General features: G+C 50.1%; 1 protein-coding gene and 1 non-coding gene across 14 annotated transcripts in view; one reads left to right on the top strand and one right to left on the bottom strand.

Annotated features, from left to right (window-relative positions):
• The window catches only part of MEGF11 (multiple EGF like domains 11), a 368,541-nt gene that overhangs the window by 34,843 nt on the left and 311,266 nt on the right, over nt 1-22,432 (bottom strand). The window lies entirely within an intron of this gene.
• Nucleotides 9,167-9,274, top strand: LOC132361047 (U6 spliceosomal RNA). The gene has a single exon (XR_009501362.1). It is a non-coding gene; the product is annotated as a U6 spliceosomal RNA (small nuclear RNA).

Genomic DNA, 22,432 nt, shown 5'->3' with positions numbered 1-22,432 from the left:
TGAGGGCCTTGGCCGGGGTGCAAATTGCGTGCTCAGTTTATGATTTTGTCTGGGTGAGTTTACTTTAAGAGGAAGGGTTTTCTCTCCTGGCATCCCCATTAGTGTCTCCAACCCCGGTCCTCCTAGGAGGCCTCAAGGGGCCTGTGAGTCCAACTGCGGGTCTGCTGGTGGGGCTCAGAGAGGACTGACCACCCTGCCCTGCTCTAGTGGGCAAGATGCAGAGCACCCACCTCGAGATATCTGCTCTCCAGAAGGCCGCACCGGGGCCCATTTTCTCCCGTGTAGCCTGTGCATGGAGGTGGACAGTCAGCTTGGCCTTACAACAGCCCTGGGAAGCCCCCAGGTGACAGGACTTTAGCTTCCCCGAGAAAGAAGTAGAGACAGAGAGGGGCAGGGACTTATCCAGGGCCCCACGGTGTATCAGTGAGGGCGAAGGAGAAAGAACCAGATCTTTCCAGAAAGGTGGCAGAGCCCAGTGGTTAGAGAATGGAGTCTAGTGTCATCCTGCTTCCACTACTTATTCACCGTATGACCTTGCACAATTTACTAAACCCCTTGGGGACTCAGTTCCTCCATCTGTAATATGGGAATAATAATGCCCCTACTTCATAGGATTGTTAAGGATAGGATTAAATTAGTTATAGATGAAGCAGATAGAACAGTTCCTGGCAGGTAGAAAGCACTATAAGAGCTATTATTACTACAAAGAAATAGTATCTCTTACGAAAAGAATACACAAGACCCTCAAATGTTTCAGCAGAAGGCAGCTCTGGAGGAGGGATCCATCTCTCACTTGATGAACAAAGGCCGGGCCCTGTGCGGGAGAGGAGGGCTGGCGTTCACATGGGGCACGTGACCTCACGTCCCCAGGTTCACCCTCCTGCCACCTCCTCCAGGCTGTCTCCCTGGTTCCCCTCGTCACAGCTGAACAGGCCAGAATTTTACCATGGTTTTGGGGGATGGAATGACCACTCACTGAGGGGCTACCATGTGCCAAGAGCTGTGTGTTCCAAACACTTTCCGTTTGTTAGCTCCTGATGGCAAAAAATCCAGATGGGGAAGCAGGCAGCTTCTAAAGGATACAGTTCTGCCCTGAAGGCCTGGTACATCTCCCCCTCCTCCATCTCGCTGTCCTGACCCAACCAGGTTCAAACTCCTCAGTAAGCACAAGTACTAACAGTGAAACTTTTTGTCAAATTCCCTACCTTCTGGCCTCTGATCTGTGGGTCTGTGTGTGTCGCTGATTGGCTGTCTCTGGTGATGGACATGCACAGCAAGACAATAATCAGCCTCACTTCTCAGGTTTAGACTTACAGCTCCGCCCACCTCAAGGTGTCACCTGGCCAAGGTCTGGCGATTCCCAGGGTGCCCATGTGCCAACCCCCCCAAGTGGCCATTCTCTCACCCACACATCTCCCTAGTTTGGTGTACCACGAACGGGTCTTAATCACAATGGCCTGTGTGGCATCTGAGCCTACAGGGGTATTTATGTCTACACTTGCGTAGGCAGTCAGTGTACACACCTGTGAGTCTCTGTGTGTGTGTGTCTCTGGGGGCATCTGTTTATCCATCCATGTGGATTTGGGTATAAATTTGTGACTCCTTCCGCGTCCTCATCCTTCCCTCCTGCTGTTCCCTCCCCAGCCTACCTGTCCTCCCCTGGTGGGAACCGCGTGCACAAACGGCCACCACCATCCTAGCACAGGGGGGCTCCGGGTTAGCTCACATGCCTGCCTCCGCCCTGCGCTGTGAGCTGAGGGAACCAGGGATCTGATTTTATTCATGTCTAGATTCTCAGGGCTTAGGACCCTGCTGGTGCATAAATGGGCCCTGGATAAATGTTGTTTAATTGAAATGAGATGTTTGTGTGTACATGCTGGCTTCTACCAAGGACAGGACCAGAAGGCCTGGGCACTTTCCGTATGCTTTCTCTCTCATGCCAGGCAATTCACCCAATGTTTGCTGAGTGGGGGCCAACTCTGAGCCAGCCCTGCGAGTGGGCTCCAGGGACACACAGGAGCCTGTGACCTGCTCTCTGCTCTTGGGCAGCTTCCAAGGCAGTGTCCACACAGGGACACTCATGCTTGCATCTAGATGTGTTTATTTGTCCACTTATTTACTGTCTGTCTCCCCCAGTTAGACTAGAAACTTCATGAGAACAGACACCTTATCTGTCTTGGTTGCCCCAGTATCCCTAGCTCAGTACCTGGCACAGAATAGAAGTATTCTATGAATATTCTTGGACAAATGAGTGAGGGGCCCTGGTGGCCCGGGGTTCTGTGGCTCCCATCACACACAGGAAGCAGAATACTGTCTGGTCTAAGGAAGAGTCCCATGCTACCACACCAACTCTGGGCCTCCCTGGGGGCTCTTGTGCAAAGGGAAAGCCAGGCCAGATCCTGGTCTATGGTTGCATGCCCCATCCTGCCACCCCCTGCCCAAACCCTGCCCGGCCAGGCTGAGGGTCAGAAGTACAGCCAGAAAATTACCCTGTTGGCCTCGAGTGCATCCACTCTGGAAGACAAGACCCTCCAAGCTGAATAGATCTTAGAGAAGATCGAATTCATCACCTTCATGAGGAGGAGACTGAAAGTCAGAGTGAGCCCATGAGGCAGACCTGAGACTTATCCACCCTCTTCCCCCCAGCCCAGTGCCTGGCCCAGACCAGCCTTGAATCCACGTCTGCTGATCTTTTCAGATTCTGGAGAAAAGGACAGGATGAGAACCCAGGGAAGTTGGGGATTTTGCATTTGGCATCTCATGTGTTTCACATAGCCTAGCACCTCTGCTCACTCTCTCAATAAAGGCCCTTTAGTGAAGTTGTTCCCCAAGATCTCCATCCAGAATTCCTACACACCTTGCTGCTGGAAAACAGCTTTCTCTTCTGATTGACTGACGTTCATACTAGGTAACATACAGGCCTTGGTTTCCTTATCAATTGTATGTGGCTGTTGAAATCAATCAGTCTCCCCAACTTTTCACCACCAAGAGCCCTTGTTAGTATCCTCCCTCTACAAAGCTCTCTCAGTTTGAGAGACACTGCTGTCACTGTGTGCTGGCGTCTAAACAGGTGCAATCTGGCCAGTGACCACATACCATGTGATGCAGGTGGCAGCATCCTATGCACCAACCATGACCTAGAAATTCCTATGATATCACCTATAACCAATCAGGGCTTCTGATTAGCTCACGCTAACCTGGGAGATCACATAGAGTTAATTTAATTCTAATTAACAGTAGAAGGAAAACCTTGGTGTTTTAGTGAGCTTTGTCACAGGTAATGGAAGACTGCCTGTAGGCTTTGTGAAATGTTCAGAACCGCTCCTGGCAACCTGCTGCAGCTTCTGCACGTGTCTAGCTGGGAACCACTGGCTGGATCATCTCTAAGGACCTTTTAGCTCTGACTCTCTGAGCATCTTCTTGCATGCAGTAGGGGTCTTAACCTGAAGGAGTGAGGAGTGGTGGGAATGCAGTTCCTGGGGTGGGGAGCCCTCCTGGAATCTAAAAGTCACACCATCTGGGTGGCCACCTATTCTGCTAATGCGCGGCCTGGGACTGGTCACATACCCATTTCTATCAGTGGGGGGACAGCTCCTTGTGCCAGAGCTGGAAAGGACATTGGGAATCACTTGGTCTGGCTACCTTGTTTTACACGTGAGGAAACTGAGGCCAAGAGAGGGAAAGTGACTTGCCCAAGGTCACACAGCCAATGCTAGGCAGAGATGGGTTTGGAACTCGAATCTCCTGGCTCCCATTTCAGCACAGGATGCTAAGATCCCAGATGTGGTGAAACTCTGGGATAGCCTCTGCTGCCCCTGCTCACTCACATCAACAGCACACTCACCACCTAAGCACAGAGCATCCAGAGGACATGGCCCTGACCTTGAGGAAGGGCCACCGGCCAGGCCCAGACACTCTGGCCCTTTCTCAGCAACTGGCAGTTGATATCTGGGTGTTTTTATATTGCTATCTATCCCCATTACACTTGCATAGCCCGCCCCCCTCCTCCAGCCCAGGAAAGGGTGCCTGCACCTCCCACAGGGGCAGGTCCCCGAGGTTCCAGCTTCTGCGGAGGGAAGCCTGCCAGACCTGCTCAGTGTCTTCATTCTGTGAATAGAGGATGGATGTGAACTCCTCCTCCCATCCAAAGGCCTGCTAATTATAGATGCAGCACAGGCTATTAACATCTTGAACTTGATTTGAAAGAGCTACTGGCAGAACCCCTGGAGCTGGTCTCACTAAAGAGATGCAAATCTCCCCTCCACCTTCCACCTGCCTTCTTGTACAATGTGGCAACACAGGCCCAGACCCCGGTGGGTAATGAGTTATATGTTCTATTAAATTTGTTTCAAATGCTGTTTATTGAATTTTCTCCCCTGCAATATGCTGCTTTGTAGTTTGGCCCTGTTTGGGAAAATTAATCAACAGCTGGGCTCCGTGTGTTGATCATCCATTTTCCTTGCAATGGGCAGGAGGTTAATGAGTATTTTTTGGAGTGAAAGAGGAGGAGGATGGAAAGTGGTTGACCCTCCCTCACACAAAAGGGGTGGGCAATTGTGCAAGTTTGTCTCAGGGTCCCCTTAAATATGTTCTGTGGGTAGAAGGCAGTGTAAACAGAATGGACTGAGTTGTCTAGATCCAGGCTGAGGTAGTGGGCAGGCTCTGCAGGCCCGTGGGAACTCAGCAGAAAGGACTCTGGGACAGGCAACCAGGGAAGTCGGCCTGGCCCGCATGTCTTCTTGCTGGAGGAGTAGGGATGGCTTAGGCAAGAAAGGGCCCTGGACCTGCGGTCACAGTACATGGGTTTAAGTGAGGCAAAGGTACTGGCTCACGGTGACCTGGCTTCATTCGTTCACCCATTCAATCCACAAACGCCTGTTGAGCATCTACCATAGGCCAGGTGCCGTGACAGGCCCCGGCCTCACTAACCATCACGCTAGACTAGGTGTGACCGAAGGTCCCCTTCAGCTCCCATATTCTTTAACTTTCCCCTGCCCTTCCACTTCCAGAGCAGGTTTCCCTGTTCCCTGCTCCTTTGTGACACTTTTCACAATTGTGATGAATTAAAACAAAATCAGCTCTCATTCACTAGATTGTAAGTTCCATGAGGGTAAGGACTGGGTCTCTTTTCCTCAGCCCTATGGCCCTGGCCCTAGCATGGTGCCTCGACCACAGTCAGTGCTCAGTGCCTATGGGTTGAATTAATTCAGTCATTCAGGGAATGTTGTTGAAGCACTAGTATGTGTCTGACACTGTGCTAGGCCAGGGGATACTCCGTGAGCGGAACAGAGCTTGTCCCTGCTCTCGTGGAGTTTACCCTCTAGTGGCGGCAGCAGGGTGAGGCACAGGGTGAGGCACAAGATGAGGCTGTGGCATGAAAGGGCTCAGGCTAGGCCTCTCCCTACTTCCAGATGTTCTGCAGTGGCCTCCCCACTCCTCTGGTTGCTCCTATTCCCCTCTTCTCCCGTGCTATTCCTAGAGTTTCAGGGCCACCAACGCAAGCTGATTTAGGTGCCCAATGGCACTTCAATGCCAGAAGCACACATGTGGAATGTGCTTCACTGTTTACAGAGCCCCTTGTCAGGCAAGCATCTGCTCTTTGCCAAGCAGAGTGCCAGCCCTGGGCTGCTACAGTCCCCCTGCCTACCCTTCTCGGTCACCGCCACTCCCAGCTCTGAGGGCTCAGGCAGTAGGACTCCCAGGTGGGGAGCCTCATTTGTGATTTCCCAGGGAGAAAGAGTGACACGCGGTCCACAAGGCAAAGAGAGAACAGCTTGGACTGAATGCCAGCCACAGAGGCCTCTCCAATGCAGAGCAAACCTCACTGGACCTAATTAGTGTGTCACTGATAAACCAGCAACTGACAGTGGATGCATGTTGGGGAAGAGAAACTCTGCATAAGGCATGAGGAGCAGAGGGCCAGAGAGATGAGAGGGAGAGAGGGACAGAGGCCACTTGTCACATCCATCCCCATCCCTGCTTCCCTGTGCCAAGGGTGTAATGCCCAGGGCCTGTGCGGCTGACTCATTCTGCCTGGCTCCCCTGGGGGACAGGTGGAGAAGGGCTGAAGGTGAGGCCTGGAAACCCTAGGTCTGTCCAACATGAGTAGGCTGTCAGTGACCTGAGGCTGCTCTGTACAGTTGTGCAGGCTGTGCACTGCACAACTCTAGAGGTGCCACTCATATGGCAATCACTACAGCTTGTGTATATATTACATCAGTTTTTTGGCAGACGTCAGTAGAATGTCTTGAGAAAGGGGTGTTTTTTCCTAATTTGCACAAATATGCTATATAAATTTGACCCCTCAAGAGGTCTCCCTAGAGGAGCACAGACACCTCCTAATAGTTCCCAAACAGATACCAAGACATTTCAGGAAGACCTGAGACACAGTGAGTGTGGCCAAAAAAGGACATTTGGGATCAAGTTCAGGCCTTGTTCACTTCGCTGGTAAACTAAGCTGGTAAACCAAGCTGGGGTCCTCCTGGAGACTTCGACGGTAAAACCAAGTTTCTTTTCTCCTCTGTGTTGATGCCCTTGTCCCATCTGTAGCCCCTTTCTCTTCTCCAACCATTCCCTCCTCCGAGAGCCTCTCCTGAGCTCCAAGAAGGCATCACAGGCTAATAAGGGCTTGTTGAACACTCTTGAGAGGTATTTGTATCTTATCAGGAGGCTCTCAAGTCTAAAATCCCTGGAAATGTTTTTGCATGCTGGGTACATGCATAGTGGGCAGTCCCTGGAGAAGGGGGAGCAGGTGTGGGCAAGACTCTGGTCCTTACTGGTGTCCACGCCCCTTCACCCCAACAGACAGGGCTGACCCTTGGCTTAGGACAGACTGACCCATCCCCAGTGCTGGAGATAGGAGGAAGGAGACTCAGATTTTTAACCTCCCCCTTGGTGCTAGCCTGTGCCAGGCACTTTTTGTTCCTTGTCTCCTTTTGTTCTTATAACAGCCCTGCAGGGAAGGAATGACTTATCCAGAGAGAGAACCATCCTGGAGAGAGGCCAAAGCGAGGCTGGAGGGGTCAACTTGCCCTGAGTCACACTGTGGGAAAGGGGCCAACCGACTCCACAGCCCAGTCTCTTTCCTCTAGACCTGGCTGCCTTGACCGCAGACAGGGCAGCAGTGACAGGGACCCCAATGTCCTGAGCACCTACTATATACCAGGCCCTGTAGTCAGTGCTTTTCTACACATTTGATGTTAAATATATGCTGACAGTGGAGGCGGGAATGGCTAATAGGGGCTTTTGGAGGGAACTTTTAGGGGGTATTTGTATCTTATGTTACAAGGCTCCTGAAGTCCAAAGGCCTTTAAGGCTTGAAAGAATAAAGCTAATATGGAATAACAGGTAGTGGGAGCGAGTGTTCGACTGGGGATTGTGCCAACATCCATCAAATAATGTACATCCTCTGAAAGAGAGAAAGCTGGTTACAGTGACGGTGATGAAGCTACTGCTGGTGCTGATGACGCCTTGGGACGCTCGCAACATCGCACGCACAGGCCGGCCTCAGCTCTTAGTAAAGAGAAGGGAGCTTCTTATGACAGCTTCACTTTCCCGCTCCTGGCTTCACTTCCCTCCTCCAGCTCTCCCAGCACTGAGCCCTGTCAAGTGCTCTTGCAGCTCCTGAGTACCTGGGAGGTGGGGATGATTCTGGTCACAGAGGATCAGGACATCTCTCGTAGCCCTTCTGGGTCCTACTCCCTTAGCAGACAGAACGAGGCTTCCCTGCAAAGCCTGGGCTGGAATCTTCGGGACTTTCTGGGCAAACACCGACAGCATATGGCCTCAATCACTCTGCATTAGGTTTCATGATTTCCCTAGTGGTTTTAAAAAGTGCCAAAGAACAGTGGCTCTAAAGTGCTGGGAAATCCCACACTGGGAGGGTCTTCACGAGCATTTAGAGGAGTGTGAGGGTAGAATGTGGAGGGGGCAGCAGCACAAGATGAGACTGTAGCATGGGAAGGGTGCAGGTGGGCCGCCTCTCTGCTTCCAGATGTTCTGCAGGCTGTTTTTGGTGAGCCTGTGTGTGTGTGTGCAAGGAGTGGTACCCACTCCTGATGTATGTCATGTGAGTAATACACGTGGGCCCTATGTATACCAGATGTACAAATGTTTTGCCTGTGTGGAAAAGCAGGTTAGGGATAGGATTTTGGCTTGCTGTCCCAGTGTCTTGGTTTGAATAGTAGCTTATAGGCCACACACCCCCGCCAGCCCGCTGCCCCATGCACGGTCTATGCAGCGTGTGACTTTGGTGTGAGTGTGCTCTGTGTCAGTGGTGTGACAGCTGTGGGGTAAGCTTAGCATCTACATGTCAGACATTGGGCTGATCCTGGTCATAGAGCCTCAAGGGGGGATTTGACCACAGTGGCTTTGCGCGTGGTGTGCCTGGCAAGGACACGCTGGGTCCGCTTTGTGGGGTCGGATATATGGGGTGTGTGTGCATGTGTACTGCAGAACCCAGCTCCTCTGGGGTGATGGCTGGGAGGTGTGGGCCCAGGGCGGTGGCCTGCAGAGCCAGAGGCTGACTATGTTGACAGTGATAATGTCCCAAGTGGGAACCAGATTGTGGGGGACAGAGGGCCCTGCAGGGGCTGATGGGGGGTGTTTACTAGCGTCCAAGCAAAATGTGGCACATTCATGACTTAGGGGACGCTTCTAAAGGACCTGGGAATTTATTCAGTGAGATTAACTGATCACTCTCTGTGCAGGCCCGGGAGTGGACTGGGGTTAGGAGGCCGGCACGATGGGGAAAAGGGACAAATCAGAAAGACCTGCCCTCCAGCAGCTTTCTGTCTAGTAGAGAGGACAGAATCATCCACAGTGTGCCACCAGAGTGGGTGTGCAGTGTCCTATGGAAAGGTTGTGTCCCATAGGAAGAAAGCAAGTAGGCTTTATGAGGAGATGGCAACTGAGCCGATCGTGTATGGATGCACAGGCAGAATTTGGCCAGGAGGATAGAGAGCAAGGGCATTCCAGGGAAAGGACAGACTGAACAAAGGTAAAGAGGAGACACTGTACATGGGAGGGTGGGTGTGTCTCCAGGTTAAGGCAATCCATTTGGATGTTCCAGAGCACCACGGCTGAAGGGTAGCAGTGGGACAAGAGCCTGAAGGTCAGACTGGCCCAGCCAGGAAGGCTTCAAACTTTACCCTAAAGACAAAGGCAGGTGCTTGCTTCAGGCAGCACACATACTAAAACTGGAATGATACAGAGAGGATTAGCATAGCCCCTCTGCAAGGAGGACACGCAAATTCGTGAAGTGTTCCATATTTTTCTATATATAGAAAGCCCTAAAGACTCCACACAAAAACTACTAGAACTGAAAAACGAATTTAGCAAGGTAGCAGGATACAAGTTTAACATACGGAAATTGGTTGCATTTCTTTACACTAACTATGAAATATCAGGAAGGGAATGTAAACTAACAATCCCTTTTAAAATCGCATCAAAAAATAAAATACTTAGGAATAAACCTCACTAGGAGGTGAAAGACATATGCTGAGAACTACAAAACATTAATAAAGGAAATTGAAGATGATTCAAAGAAATGGAAAGATATCCCATGTTCTTGGATTGGAAGAATTAATATTCTTAAAATGGCCATACTACCCCAAGCAGTCTACAGATTTAATGCGACCCCTATCAAAATACCCATTACACTTTTTACAGAACTAGGACAAATAATTCTAAAATTTATATGGAACCATAAAAGACCCAGAATTGCCAAAGCAATCTTGAGGAAAAAAACAAAGCAGGAGGCTTAACCCTCCCAGACTATAGACAATACTACAAAGCTACAGTAATCAAAACAATGTGGTATTGGCACAAAAACAGACATATGTCTCAATGGAATAGAATAGAGAGCCCAGAAATAAACCCATACACCTATGGACAATTAATCTTTGACAAAGGAGGCAAGAATATACAATGAGGAAAAGACAGTCTCTTCAGCAAGTGGTATTGGAAAAGTTGGACAGCCACATGTAAATCAATGAAATTAGAACACACCCTCACACCATACATAAAAATAAACTCAAAATGGCTTAAAGACTTAAATATAAGACAAGACATCATAAAACTCCTAGAAGAGAACATAGGCAAAACATTCTCTGACATAAATTGTACAAATGTTTTCTTAGGTCAGTCTCCCAAGGTAATAGAAATAAAAGCAAAAATAAACAAACGGGACCTCATCGAGCTTATAAGCTTTTGCATAACAAAGGAAACTGTAACAAAACAAAAAGACAACCTACGGACTTGGAGAAAATATTTGCAAATGATGCAACTGACAGGGCTTAATTTCCAAAATATACAAACAGCTAATACAATTCAATAACAACAAAAACAACAAAAACCAACCCAATCGAAAAATGGGCAGAAGACCTAAACAGACATTTCTCCAAAGATGGCCAATAGGCGCATGAAAAGATGATCATCATTGCTAATTATTAGAGAAATGCAAATCAAAACTACAATGAGGTACCACCCCACACTGGTCAGAATGGCCATCATTAAAAAGTCTACAAATAATAAACGTTGGAGAGGGTGTGGAGAAAAGGGAACCCTCTTACACTGTTTGTGGGAATGTAAATTGGTGTAGCAACTATGGAAAACAGTATGGAAGTTCCTCAAAAAATTAAAGAGTTGCCATATGGCCCAGCAGTTCCACTCCTGGTCATATACCCAGACAAAACTATAATTTGAAAAGATACATGCACCCCTACGTTCTTAGAAGCACTATTTACAATAGTCAAGACATGGAAACAACCTAAATGTCCATCAACAGATGAATGGATAAAGAAGATGTGGTATACAATGGAATATCACTCAGCCATTAAAAAGAATGAAATAATGCCATTTGCAGCAACATGGTTGGACCTAGAGATTATCATACTAAGCAAAGTAAGTCAGAAAGAGAAAGACAAATGCCATATGGTATCACTTACAAGTGGAATCTAAAATATGACACAAATGAACTTATCTTTGAAACAAACAGACTCACAGACATAAAGAACAGACTTGTGGTTGCCAAGGGGGAGGGGAGTGGGGGAGAGATGGATTGGGAGTTTGGGATTAGCAGATGCAAACTAGTATATACAGGATGGATAAACAACAAGGTCCTACTGTAAAGCACAGGGAACTATATTCAATACTCTGTGATAAACCATAACGGAAAAGAATATGAAAGAGAATATATATATGTATAAGTGACTCATTTTGCTGTACAGCAGAAATTAACACAACATTGTAAATCAACTATACGTCAATAAAATTTTTTAAAAAAGACAAAGGCAGGTCCCCGAGAGCAGGCAAGTGACTCTGTGTTTCAGCCTATTTTAGGAAACCCCTCCCCTGAAGGCAGGCATCTGGGCCACTCTTTTCTGTTTGAGAGAGGTTGAGAGTCCAGACTCAGGCAAATCCAGTGGCTTATCGACTGTGGAATCATTAAAAAAAAAAAGTTATAGAATGAATGCAAAGAAAGGCCAGAAGTTGAAAACTGAGAGGCTTTTACTGGGGAACAAAAAGAAATGGAGGAGGGGGACTTCCCTGGTAGCACAGTGGTTAAGAATCCACCTGCCAGTGCAGGGGACACGGGTTTGATCCCTGGTCTGGGAAGATCCCACGTGCCGTGGAGCAGCTAAGCCCGTGCGCCACTACTACTAAGCCTGCGCTCTAGAGCCCGCACACCGCAACTACTGAGCCCAGGTGCTGCAACTTCTGAAGCCCACGTGCCTAGAGCCCGTGCTCTGCAACAAGAGAAGCCACTGCAATGAGAAGCCCGCGCACCGCAATGAAGAGTAGCCCCCATTCACCTCAACTAGAGAAAGCCCTTGCGCAGCAACGAAGACCCAACGCAGCCAAAAATAAGTTAAAAAAAACCCGAAAGAAATGGAGGTGGGAAAGGCTGCCTCTACTGTCCACACTGTCCATCCTTCCCATCCCCCAACTCTATAAATTACTCAAGTCTTTTAAAGCTGGTTTCCTCTGGGCCCGGAGGTGTCTCAGATAAGTTCTCATAGAATGCATCACTATACATAATACGGGCCTGGGATGTGCTCTCCATTTAAGAACCTGAGGCCTCGGGGGGCAGGTTTGAAGACAGCTCAGTTCAGACCTCCCAGCAGGAAGGGATGAGGTGGCTGCAGGCCTGGGTCAAAGCCTGTCTGGGGCTGCAGGCCTGGGGGAAAAGAGGGGAGCAAGGCCTCAGAGGGAGATGGGGCAGGAGGGGTTTGTCCCGGCAGCATTTGCTTGGGGAGTGGCTCAGCCTCCGGTTTGAGAGAGGGGAAGGCCAAGATGCTCAGAGTTGTGTAACCTTGCCATGACTGTGTCCTTGTGTGTAAAATGGCAACGGCGACATCTAACCTCAGAGGGCTGTGGGAACACCTGAGGTGATGGATGTGAGAGCATTGTGTAGTGGAAGAACCGTGATGCAGATGGGTGTCATGGTGATGAATGGGCGCTCTATCCACACCACCACCTGGGAAACTGACACTTTCCCTCAGCTCCCAGACAGATGCCTGGTTGCCCTGTATTTCGACACCACTTCCTAATTCAGCTCTCACAGTTGGAGCACCCCTGTGGCCATGCTTAAGGTTTCCTTTTGGTGGGGGGCAGCGAGGGTCACTCTGGGTTTGCCCACGGAAGGGGCAGGTCAGTGGCAGACGGCTGCATCAAACCAGCGGGCTCTGGAACTTGACTACTGGGTTCAGGTCCTGGCTCTGACACTTATGGGACTTTGGGCAACTTCTTCCTTTTCAGCATCATTGGGGTGGGATTAACAAACTTTGTGCAAGTTATTAACCTCTCTGTGTCTCCGTTTCCCTATCTCCAAAAACAGGGATTGTAATAGTACTTTCTTCCAAGGGTAGGGGTGATGATTAAATAAATTATTACATGTAATGTTCTTAGAACAGTGTCTGGCCCAGAGGAATTGCTATAAATGCTTTAGGCATTTTGATGATTACCCGTGACCGAATTTGAGCCCGAGCCCACTGCAGATGGAAGAAAAGAAATTTAAGATTTACCCACTCTGTGCCAGTTTGGTAGTGCCTACCCTGTTTCATCCTTATACCATCCTAGGAGGAGCTCCACGTGCGAGGTGACCAGAGTGCGGCTCAGGAGGTGGTCCTGCTAGTGAGGATGTCACCCCGTTGGCGAGCAGCAGAGCTGAGATTCAATCTCAGGGGTCCTGACTCCAACCTCACGCTCTTCCCCCTCTGCCAGCAGCCTCCACGGAGCCATGGGGAGCGACGGGAACCAGCATCTGCTGAACACCTACTGCATGCTGGGTCCCTAAGCCGTGATGTCACCGTCTCCCCACACAGGGTGTGGAGGTCCAGTGAGGCGGCGTTCCGTCATACGGCCCTGCTCAGGACTGCAGTGACTCCCTCCTGCCTGCTGGGTTCAGCACCAGTGCCCACCTGGCTGCGGCGTCCAGCCTGCTCTGCTTCCACTCTTTCCTTTGGATTCCCTACAGCTCTGCTCGCCGGGGCCAGCTGTGCTGAAGGCTGGAGCACCTGGGCCCCGCTCCCCTGGGCCTGTCTCAGGGAGTTAACGCTCCTCAGAACTTTTAGGAGAGGGGAGAACAATTACTTGGTAGTGTTTTTGGAGAGAACTTTTGAGATCGTTTTCTTCATTTACCCCCATTGTTAGTCTTCCTATGCGCCCCACCTTAAAGTAGTTTATTGATGACCTTTTTCTGCAACATTTTGCATTTTCCAGACATCTTCTGTCAGGAGTCCCTTCCCCTCCTGGGGTCCGTAATTACTCCTGCAGATGGAATTACTGGTGCTAAGGACTCAGTGGGGAGATGGCTGGGGAGGGGCCAGGCTAGGTGGGGCTTTGGAGCTTCAGGGCAGGGGTAGCAGGTGGGGAGTGGGCTCTTCCTTGGCTCCAGACCCACAGCCTTGGCGGGGGAGTTAGTCTGCGGCCTGGACCCCACTGCTCTCCCTCACGCCTCTGGGTGCACACACCTGGCACTGCTTCTAGCCTTCCCAGCAACGTGTCTCATCTCAGCTTCACCCCAGACCGAGGATACAGGGAGCGGGGTTTGTGCCCCATTTTGCAGAAGATGAAGTTAGGCACAGAGAGGTGAAGGGACGTGGGTAAAGTCAAACAGTGAGTAGGCGGCCGAGCCGGGGTTGGAGCCCAGGTCTGACTCCCGGCCGGCCTCTGCTCAGCACTGACTACCCCGCACGGCTGTCCTGAGGCGAGCTTGGCCTTGGAGCCATAAGCCCTGGGTTCTAGGCCCAGTTCGAGGTCCTGATAGGTCAGGTCTTATAACTGCTCTGAACTGCAGTTTCCTCATCTGTGAGATACGGCTAACAATACTCACCCTGCTTTCCTCACAGGAGAGCTGTGAGGACTTACCAAGCTTAGGTGTGAGACAGCTAGCTGGGTAAGCTGTAAAGTGCTGCCTTAACAAGCTTACGTGTGAGACAGCTAGCTGGGTAAACTGTAAAGTGCTGCCCCACAGTAAGGGAGGGAGACTGAGGGTCCCAGCCACCTCCCCTTGAAGACAAAGGGCGGGAAGTCTCTAGGTTCCAACTGAGAAATAAGGTAGCTAGGGTTGTCCCCTCTCCTGGGAAAAGGCCTGAGAGAGTGTCAAAGCTGGCTATTTACCACAGATCCACGGCCCTCTCCTCTCCAGACAACTTTTGTTTGTGGCTCAAAGTGTAGGCTCTGGATTCAAACAGCTATAGGCTCAGCTCCTGGTGACCACGGACCAACTAGGGAAAGTTACTTCAGCTCTCTGAGCCTCAGTTTCCTCATCTGCAAAGTGGGGATCTTCACAGCCCCTACTTACAGGGTTGCTGTGAGGATTAAGTAAAATAACGTATGAAAAACAGAGAGCCTGGCCTAGGGCCCGCCACGGTTCCGCAGTGCTCCAAATGTGGGCCACTGTCACCCTCACTCGGCCATCCACTTCCTCCAGACCTTTCAGGGAAGCTCCTCTGACTCGTGGCCCCGCCCCACGCTGTAGAGTCTGCGGGGTGGCCAGGACTGGGAGTCGGAAAGGGAAGAAACCCCACCATCGCCAGAGACTCGGACAAAAGGAAAACTGGGAGTGTTTAAAGCATGGACGCCTCAGACCTGCCCCGAGAGCTTCTTCTGCTGTATGGACAGAGCTGCAGGGACCAGGCCTGAGACCCAAGCCCCAGCTCCGGACCCCAGTAATGAGGGCAGTGATAAAGACGTGAGGAGCACGGCCAGGAGAGGGTGGTGTGACAGGGGGATCGCTTATGTTTTAGAACAGAAGAGTCAGCAATTTTCCCTAATAAAGCTACAAACCATGGAGTCCCAGAGGGGGAAGGCTGGACTCAGCCTTTGTGACATAAAACCAATTTTCCCTATTTTGCTCTGTGGATTAATTGCCAACATGATTTAACACTCTGGTGACACCCTTATCCCTCTCTGCCCTGGGAAAAATCAGTAGGTGTCTGCTGTGGGGACAGCGAACTCATGAGATGGAGGTGAAGGTGGAAAAAGCATCTGACTGGGAGCTATGTCACTCGCTTCACGTCCCAGTTCTGCCAATGATTTGCTGTGTGACCTAAGTCACTTTCCCTGTCTGGACCTTGGTTGCCTCCTTTGCAAAATGAGAGGGTGCACCAGGGAAGCACTGAGCGTTCTTCCAACTCTGCCACTGTAAAGGGTAATTCTCATTTTGTGCTCACACAGACCAAGAAGGGCAGGCATTATTAACCCATTTAACAGATGGGAAACTAAGGCTCAAAGAGGCTGAGTACATTGCCTAAGGTCACACAGCTACAGAGCGGAAGACTTGGGATTCCAATCCAGGCCTGTCTGACCCCAAAGTCCATGACCTTTACCTCCAGTAAACACAAGGAACCTTGACAATCATTTATTGAACATTCAGTACATGCCAGGCTTTTTCCTAAGCATTGTGCATATTTTATCTAATTCAATCCAAAGAATAACATTAGGATGTAGTGCCATTATTTCCCATTTTATAGATGAAAAACTAAGGCTTGAGAAGCATAAGTAACTGGGCCAAGGCCATTCAGCAGATGACAATGGAGCTGGGATTTGAGTACTGGACTGGGTATGTGTATGTGTTTATATTTTTGGATCATTTCTGCTATTTTGCACTACCTGTGCTCCTCTGCTCACACGGGCATGGCAGCTAGACAGTGAATTCCTCATCCCCAGCACAGCATCCAGAAAAATCTTTTACTATAATAATTAGGAAGCTAGTCAACGGTGGGGTGGTCAGGGGATGAGAAGCTGGTTTTCTAGGCATGGGGCTAACAGTCTGACGAAGAACGAAACAATTAGAACAGGAAATGCGCACACATTATATACATCACCCGGCTCTAATTTTCAGTCCCCATTCTCTTCTGGCCCCGCAGCTGCCCTCTCTCCCTAGTTTCAGCTCAAGAGCCACACAAGAGGCAGAAATGTGCTTTACCCAGCTGGTGGGGGTGTGTGTTTGTGCTGGGGGAGGGTGACGTCTTTAAAGGACATAGGAAACCTTGGAGGAAAATTCAGTCACTGCTCCACTGCTATGGATTTTGTAACTCTCATCCCCCTCCCGCCTTCACTGGCCTGAGCAGCTGAGGTTTGCCTGTGACCTACGGACAGCAGGGAGAGAGGGGAGAAAAATGGGTAAACTAGTTTGTTCATTTGGGTGATGGAGTGCCCGTTTCCCTCACCAGTATGCAAGGTTCAATAACGTCAGACGGGGCTGCAAAAAATTGCAGCATAAATAGATGAGCCCTTTAAGGTAATAGAAATTCTGTCATCCGGGGAGAAATACAGGCCCTGAATCCCATGGGAGGGGACACCAGGCCCCACTCCCCCGCCTCCCACATTCCCCGTTCCCCTTATAGCTGGAGTTGAAAGGGAGCATCTGTGCTGAGGAATGACCAGGGGGCCCCCTATCTCCTGGCCACACGGGCTCAATGCGGGGAGGAGGTCTGGGAAATCAAGTCTTTGTAGCTCTGGCAGTGACCTCACAGGCTGTTCACTCCAGGTGCTAAAGTGGCAACAATTAGTTTTAGAGGAGTGGAAGAGGCTTCATCAGGCTGGCCACGTAGGTGAGGTCTTAATTAAGGAAAGCTGGTCAGCAGAGGAATGTGGAGGGGCTGAGAAACTGGCCTTCTCCCCGCTGTGATGAGAAAGTCTATTCTTCATTCTGTGGCTGCTCTTTTGGGAACCCTGCAGCTCCCAGCCAGGAAGAAGTTTCAACTAACTCTGCTCTCTTCCCCAAGCCCCTGTTTCCACCTGTACTCCCAAACAGGGGACTCAGGCCTGGACCAGTCAGCCTCTTCACGTGGGGGACTCCTTGGGTAAATAACAACAACAACAATAGCAGTGGCAACATCCCCAACAATAATGATAATAATAGCGAACACTTGTTGAACGATTACTAATATACCAGGTATTCTAGTTATTTTATATGTATGAATTAATTTAATCAGCCCAATAATTCATTGGACTTTATTATTATTACCCTTTCACGTATGAGAAAGCAGAGGCACAGGAAGGTTATATCTTGCCCGAGGTCACACAACTAATAAGCAGCGAAGCTGGTACCTGAAGGCAGGGAATCTGGCTCTAGAGTCTCTGGCTAACACCACTATATAGAATTGCATAAGGTAGAAACTCATACCATTTGCCCAAAGAACCTGGAGATGATGCTGGGGGACAGCTGCTCCAGTCCCACGGCAGCTGCCTGTTTATCTGAAGTGCAGAGAAGCCAGCGGGTAGATTTAAGCTCCCGCCCTGCTGGCAAGGCCCTTCGGAAACGCCATGAATTTCCTTCCTATAAAGGTCAGTTCTGGAAACTTCTGCTAAGGGCATTCATTGCTCTTCCCAAGACTTTCATTCATTTCAAAGTGTCCTGAGCAAGATATTCACATGGTAGCCATGTGGTGGGGGAAGGCAGTAGCAGGTGCAGGGTTGGAGGGAGACAGACTCTGAGCCGTGTGCTGTAGGAACAGAGGAGATGAAAGGGTTAATTCTAAAGTGAGGAATATTCAGGGAACACTTCATGGCAGACGCAGCCTTTGATTTTAGCCTGAAAGGCTGACAAGGATTTTCAGAGACTGAGATAAAGACAGTGGGGAGGGCATTCTAGGAAGCGGGAAAAGCTTGAGAATCAGCACAGGCAGAGGCCCAAAGCAGACGCTGTGTTTGGGGAAAAGCGGATATGTGTGGCCACAGCACAGGTTTGTGGCAGATAGCAGGGGATGAGGTTAGGGTGGCCTAACTAGTTTTAAGGGCAGGTTACAAAGGACTGGGGTTTGAGCTTTATTTGGTGGGTAATGAGAAGCCATGGAGAGGGGTGATGGGACCCCAACTTCCAAGTGGATGGACAGCTCCACTTAGTCCTCTCAACCACAATACTCTCCTCTCACTTCCTGAATCATCCCTCACTTGGACACTCCCAGGACTCTGCCAGCTTGAGACCCCTATCATGTGACCCTCACTCTGCCTTCCCCTACCCCTGTTCACCCTGGTGCTCGGGCTGGGTAAGGAACCTGGGTTCTAACAGGGCAAGAGCAACTTTGGAGCAGAAGCTCGTGGGAACTGTCCAAGGTGCTGAACCAATGCCACGCCCAATTTTAAGTACTCCCATTTTAATGATTGGCTCCCACACCATTGTTTCTGTTGGACAGAGAATTTCATTCCTATCTTATAGATGAGAAATGGAAGCCCCAAAAGTTAGAAGACCCAGAGCTAGGAACTTGGTTTCTTGCCTTTCAGCCCAGGGCTCTTTTCTCGCACTCAGCAGCCCCAATGTAGTCCAGCATTACATACCCGAAGTGATTCCATTGCTGCTGCCAAGCTAACATGTAATATGCCCAGACTCTCTTTCCACTTCCATCCCTATGTTCATTTCCCCAAACACTGACAGGTATGTCCACCAAGCTAACATGTAATATGCCCAGACTCTCTTTCCACTTCCATCCCTATGTTCATTTCCCCAAACACTGACAGGTATGTCTACCCCACAGCAGCGCTGACCACTGAGGGCGACCCACAGGTGCTTGGGTGGACCTGCCTGGAACAGCAGCTGTGCACGTTTATGGCTTTATTGCATCGGGAATCCCTGGGCATAACTCATCCTGACACTCTCCTTGGAAGGGAGTGCTGGGCTTGAGGGAAGCTATGTTCTCCCACACTGTCCCATTTCACCAGCAATTACTGCCATTTTACTGGGCATCTAGTGTTCCAGGCCCTGAGCCATGAACCTTCCATTTGAAGTTTCTCACTCTCATGGCTAAGTCTCCTCTTAACAGATGAGGAAATTCAGACTTAGGCAGGATAAGTGACTTTTCAGTAGGGACAGTGGGGATTGGAAGGCCACGATCTGAAACCAGATTTGTGTGGTTCCATGGGGACCCATCAGTCAGAGTCTATCATCTAATAGATGAGAGCTGTGGTGGCTCCCACCACTACCGGCTTTGTGATCACGGGCAAGTCACTTATCCTGTTTGAACTTCAGCTCCCCATTCTCAAGCTGAGGCACGTGAAAGCGCACCTCTGTAGGGCTCCTGTGAGGAACAGAGATGAAGCATGAGGCAGGGACTCAGTAAGTGTTTGCTGCTAATGTGAACATGACTATTATTGGGCACAAGCGCTTAGAAGGCTGGACGGGCATCTGATTAGCCTTTCCATACCCCCAGCAGCTCCCCAAGTGCTTGGCAGAGAAAATATCCAGTGTCCTGGGAAGGAAGGAGAAAGAGTGTGAGGGTTAGAACACCCTGAGTGTCAGGTGGGCTTGCTTCTGCCCCACATTCTTATGGCCTCAGGGGGTGGGGACCACCTGGCTGGATCAGGCATGCCACTGGGCTCCCAGGGGTAGTTCAGTACTTACTCCTCATGGTTATGTTGAGCCTGAGGCCATTCTCAGCCCTCAGACTCTGAGAGACTCTGTTTTCACAAATGTATCCCAACATCCTCCCTAAAGAGCCCTTGGCAGGAAGAGCTCTGATGGGAGAGGACAGCTGAGGATATGGCCTCACATCCATTACCATGTTGGCTACTCACATCCAATAGCAGACGGGACTGATGTGACTCTCACCTTATAGATGAGGACACTGAGGCCCAGCAAGGTAAAGCTACACGTCCAAGGTTACTGAGCTGAGGCTCAAGGTCTCCAAACTCTCAGAAAAGGGTTCTTTTAATTAGTCTCAAATTAATTGCCCATCTTAAAACTCTTTCAAGGAAAAAGGCAGGTGCATAAATTCACAAACCGACTAACAAATAAAGGCAATGCTAATTATCACTGACTGCAGGACATTTTGGGGAGGGTCTCAGCCAAGTCTGCTTTCTAACTGCTCTGATCTCCCACCCTGACCAGAGCTGGCTAACTGCAGTAAGTTGCATTCATTCAGAAGCTGGGGTGAGGGCAATAGTTTGGTTTCCCCCTTGGAACCTGGTGTGTGTGGGAATGAGTCGCGCTGGATGAGAGCAATTGACTATTCTGTAATCACCTCAAGCAGCTCCTGCTCAACACCCGACAGCGCCCCAAAAGAACCTTTCCAGGTAAAATGAGGCTTGGCAGGAGGAGATGGATGGGAATTCACAGGGTCTCACCAGGGCCGCTTGGCTCACAATCTGTCTTATTTAGCCCTGAGCCCCAGGCAGGTGGGACTCCACATCAAGATGATTCCTACAAGTGCCAAGTCCCCCAGAGTTCAAGAGCAGGAAGTCATTTGCATCCCAGATGGGAGGAAGAGAGGCAGTGGCCTGGCCTCCAGATTCCTGGAGCCATAGCCTGGGGACAGTGGGCCCACAGACACTAGCCTCTCCAGGACCACCCACAACCTTCACCCACCCAGGGCCTGGATTTCCCCTTCTTTTGAGGAGCGGTGACTAGGCAGGCAGCTGGGGGTGAAGAAGGGGGAACAGGGAGGCCCACGGACAATGTATACAATCAGACTATAACACCCTCAGTGAGCCCCCCTTCCCCTGGCCAATACACACACACACACACGCACTTGCTCCTACTTTCTCTCATTTCCTCCAGAAGGGTGTGTTTCCTGACTTGGTCCGTGGAGTCTGCATAGTAGACCATCTTAGAAATCAGTCAGTTCATCTCCCCCTGCACACTCGCCATTTACAGATGAGGGAACTAGGGCCCTGAGAGCGGAAGCCACTTGCCCAAAGTCGGAACTACCCTGCTAGCCAAGCTAGGACTGGGGTCTGGATGTCCCCCGAGAAGTCTTGCGTGGTCAATTCATTTTGGCTTCAGTCACCTGATCACTTGACTAGGTGAGACTTTTAATCCCAAACAACCATTCGCTCCTACCCAAACCCCAAATCTCGGGCACTCCATTTTTCTATGGAAGTTATGGACCAAGCTCACACCAATAAAGGTAAATTAGAGAGGAAACTTGCAGGAGGGACAGATCTTTTTCTCTTTTGAAGATGCCACTGGAGTCATCGTCACCCAGTTTTATCTGCGTTGGGGAGGGGGAAGAAGGAGCCGAACAGAGTTTTGTTGTATAGACCAGGGGCAACCTGCCCACAAGAGACATTGTCACCACGCAAACCTGTACTCTTACATCATGACAAGGGCTTCCTTCCAGTGGATCGCCACCTTGGCAGCACACTGGCCACAACCAGACCACACTCAGACCAAATATATCAGCATCTCCAGGAGGGGGCCCGGGCATCAGTGTTTGTAGAGCTCCCCAGGTGATTCCAATGGGCAGCCCAAGTTGAGCACCATCCCCTTCCTACTCAAAGTGAGCCCACTGACCAGTAGCGTTGGCATCACCTGGGAGCTCGTTAGAAGCACAGAACCGGGACTTCCCCAGTGGTCCAGTGGGTAAGACTCCGCGCTCCCAATGCAGGGGGCCCAGGTTCAATCTCTGGTGGGGGAACTAGATCCCACATGCATGCCGCAACTAAGAGTTCGCATGTCACAGAGTTCGCATGCCGCAACTAAGAAGTCCGCATGCCGCAACGAAGAGCCCGCGTGCTGCAACTAAGACCCGGCACAGCCAAAATAAATAAATAAAAAATAAATATTTGAAGAAAAAAAAAAAAGAAATGCAGGACCGTAGGCACCTCCTCAGATCTACCGGATCAGAACCTGCACTTTACCAAGGTCTGCTGGCGGTTTCTGAGTTCACTAAACTCTGAGAAGCACTGAGGCAAGGTACTCCATACAGTATAGCCCATCTCTACACCTGACAGCAACTTTGCAAGGAAGGTGTTCCATTCCACAGGTGAGGAAACTGATCCTGAGAAAGGTTAACTCCCTGGCCCAAGGTCACACAGTTGGTGAGTAGGACAGCCAGGATGTGACCCTGGGCTGGTTGCAAAGGCCACTCTTTGTACTACACAAACCACTTCTTATAGCACCATAAAAAATCTGGCCACGGGGGTCCCCTGAATGTTTGGGTCCTCAGACCCACTGGGCATGCCCCCGCCATTGAACAGGATTCCACTT

The sequence above is a fragment of the Balaenoptera ricei genome, chromosome 2 (assembly GCF_028023285.1).
Source record: "Balaenoptera ricei isolate mBalRic1 chromosome 2, mBalRic1.hap2, whole genome shotgun sequence".
Taxonomy (NCBI): Eukaryota; Metazoa; Chordata; class Mammalia; order Artiodactyla; family Balaenopteridae; genus Balaenoptera; species Balaenoptera ricei.
The sequence above is the reverse complement of the archived record's forward strand: the minus strand, read 5'-3'. Positions and strand labels throughout refer to the sequence as shown.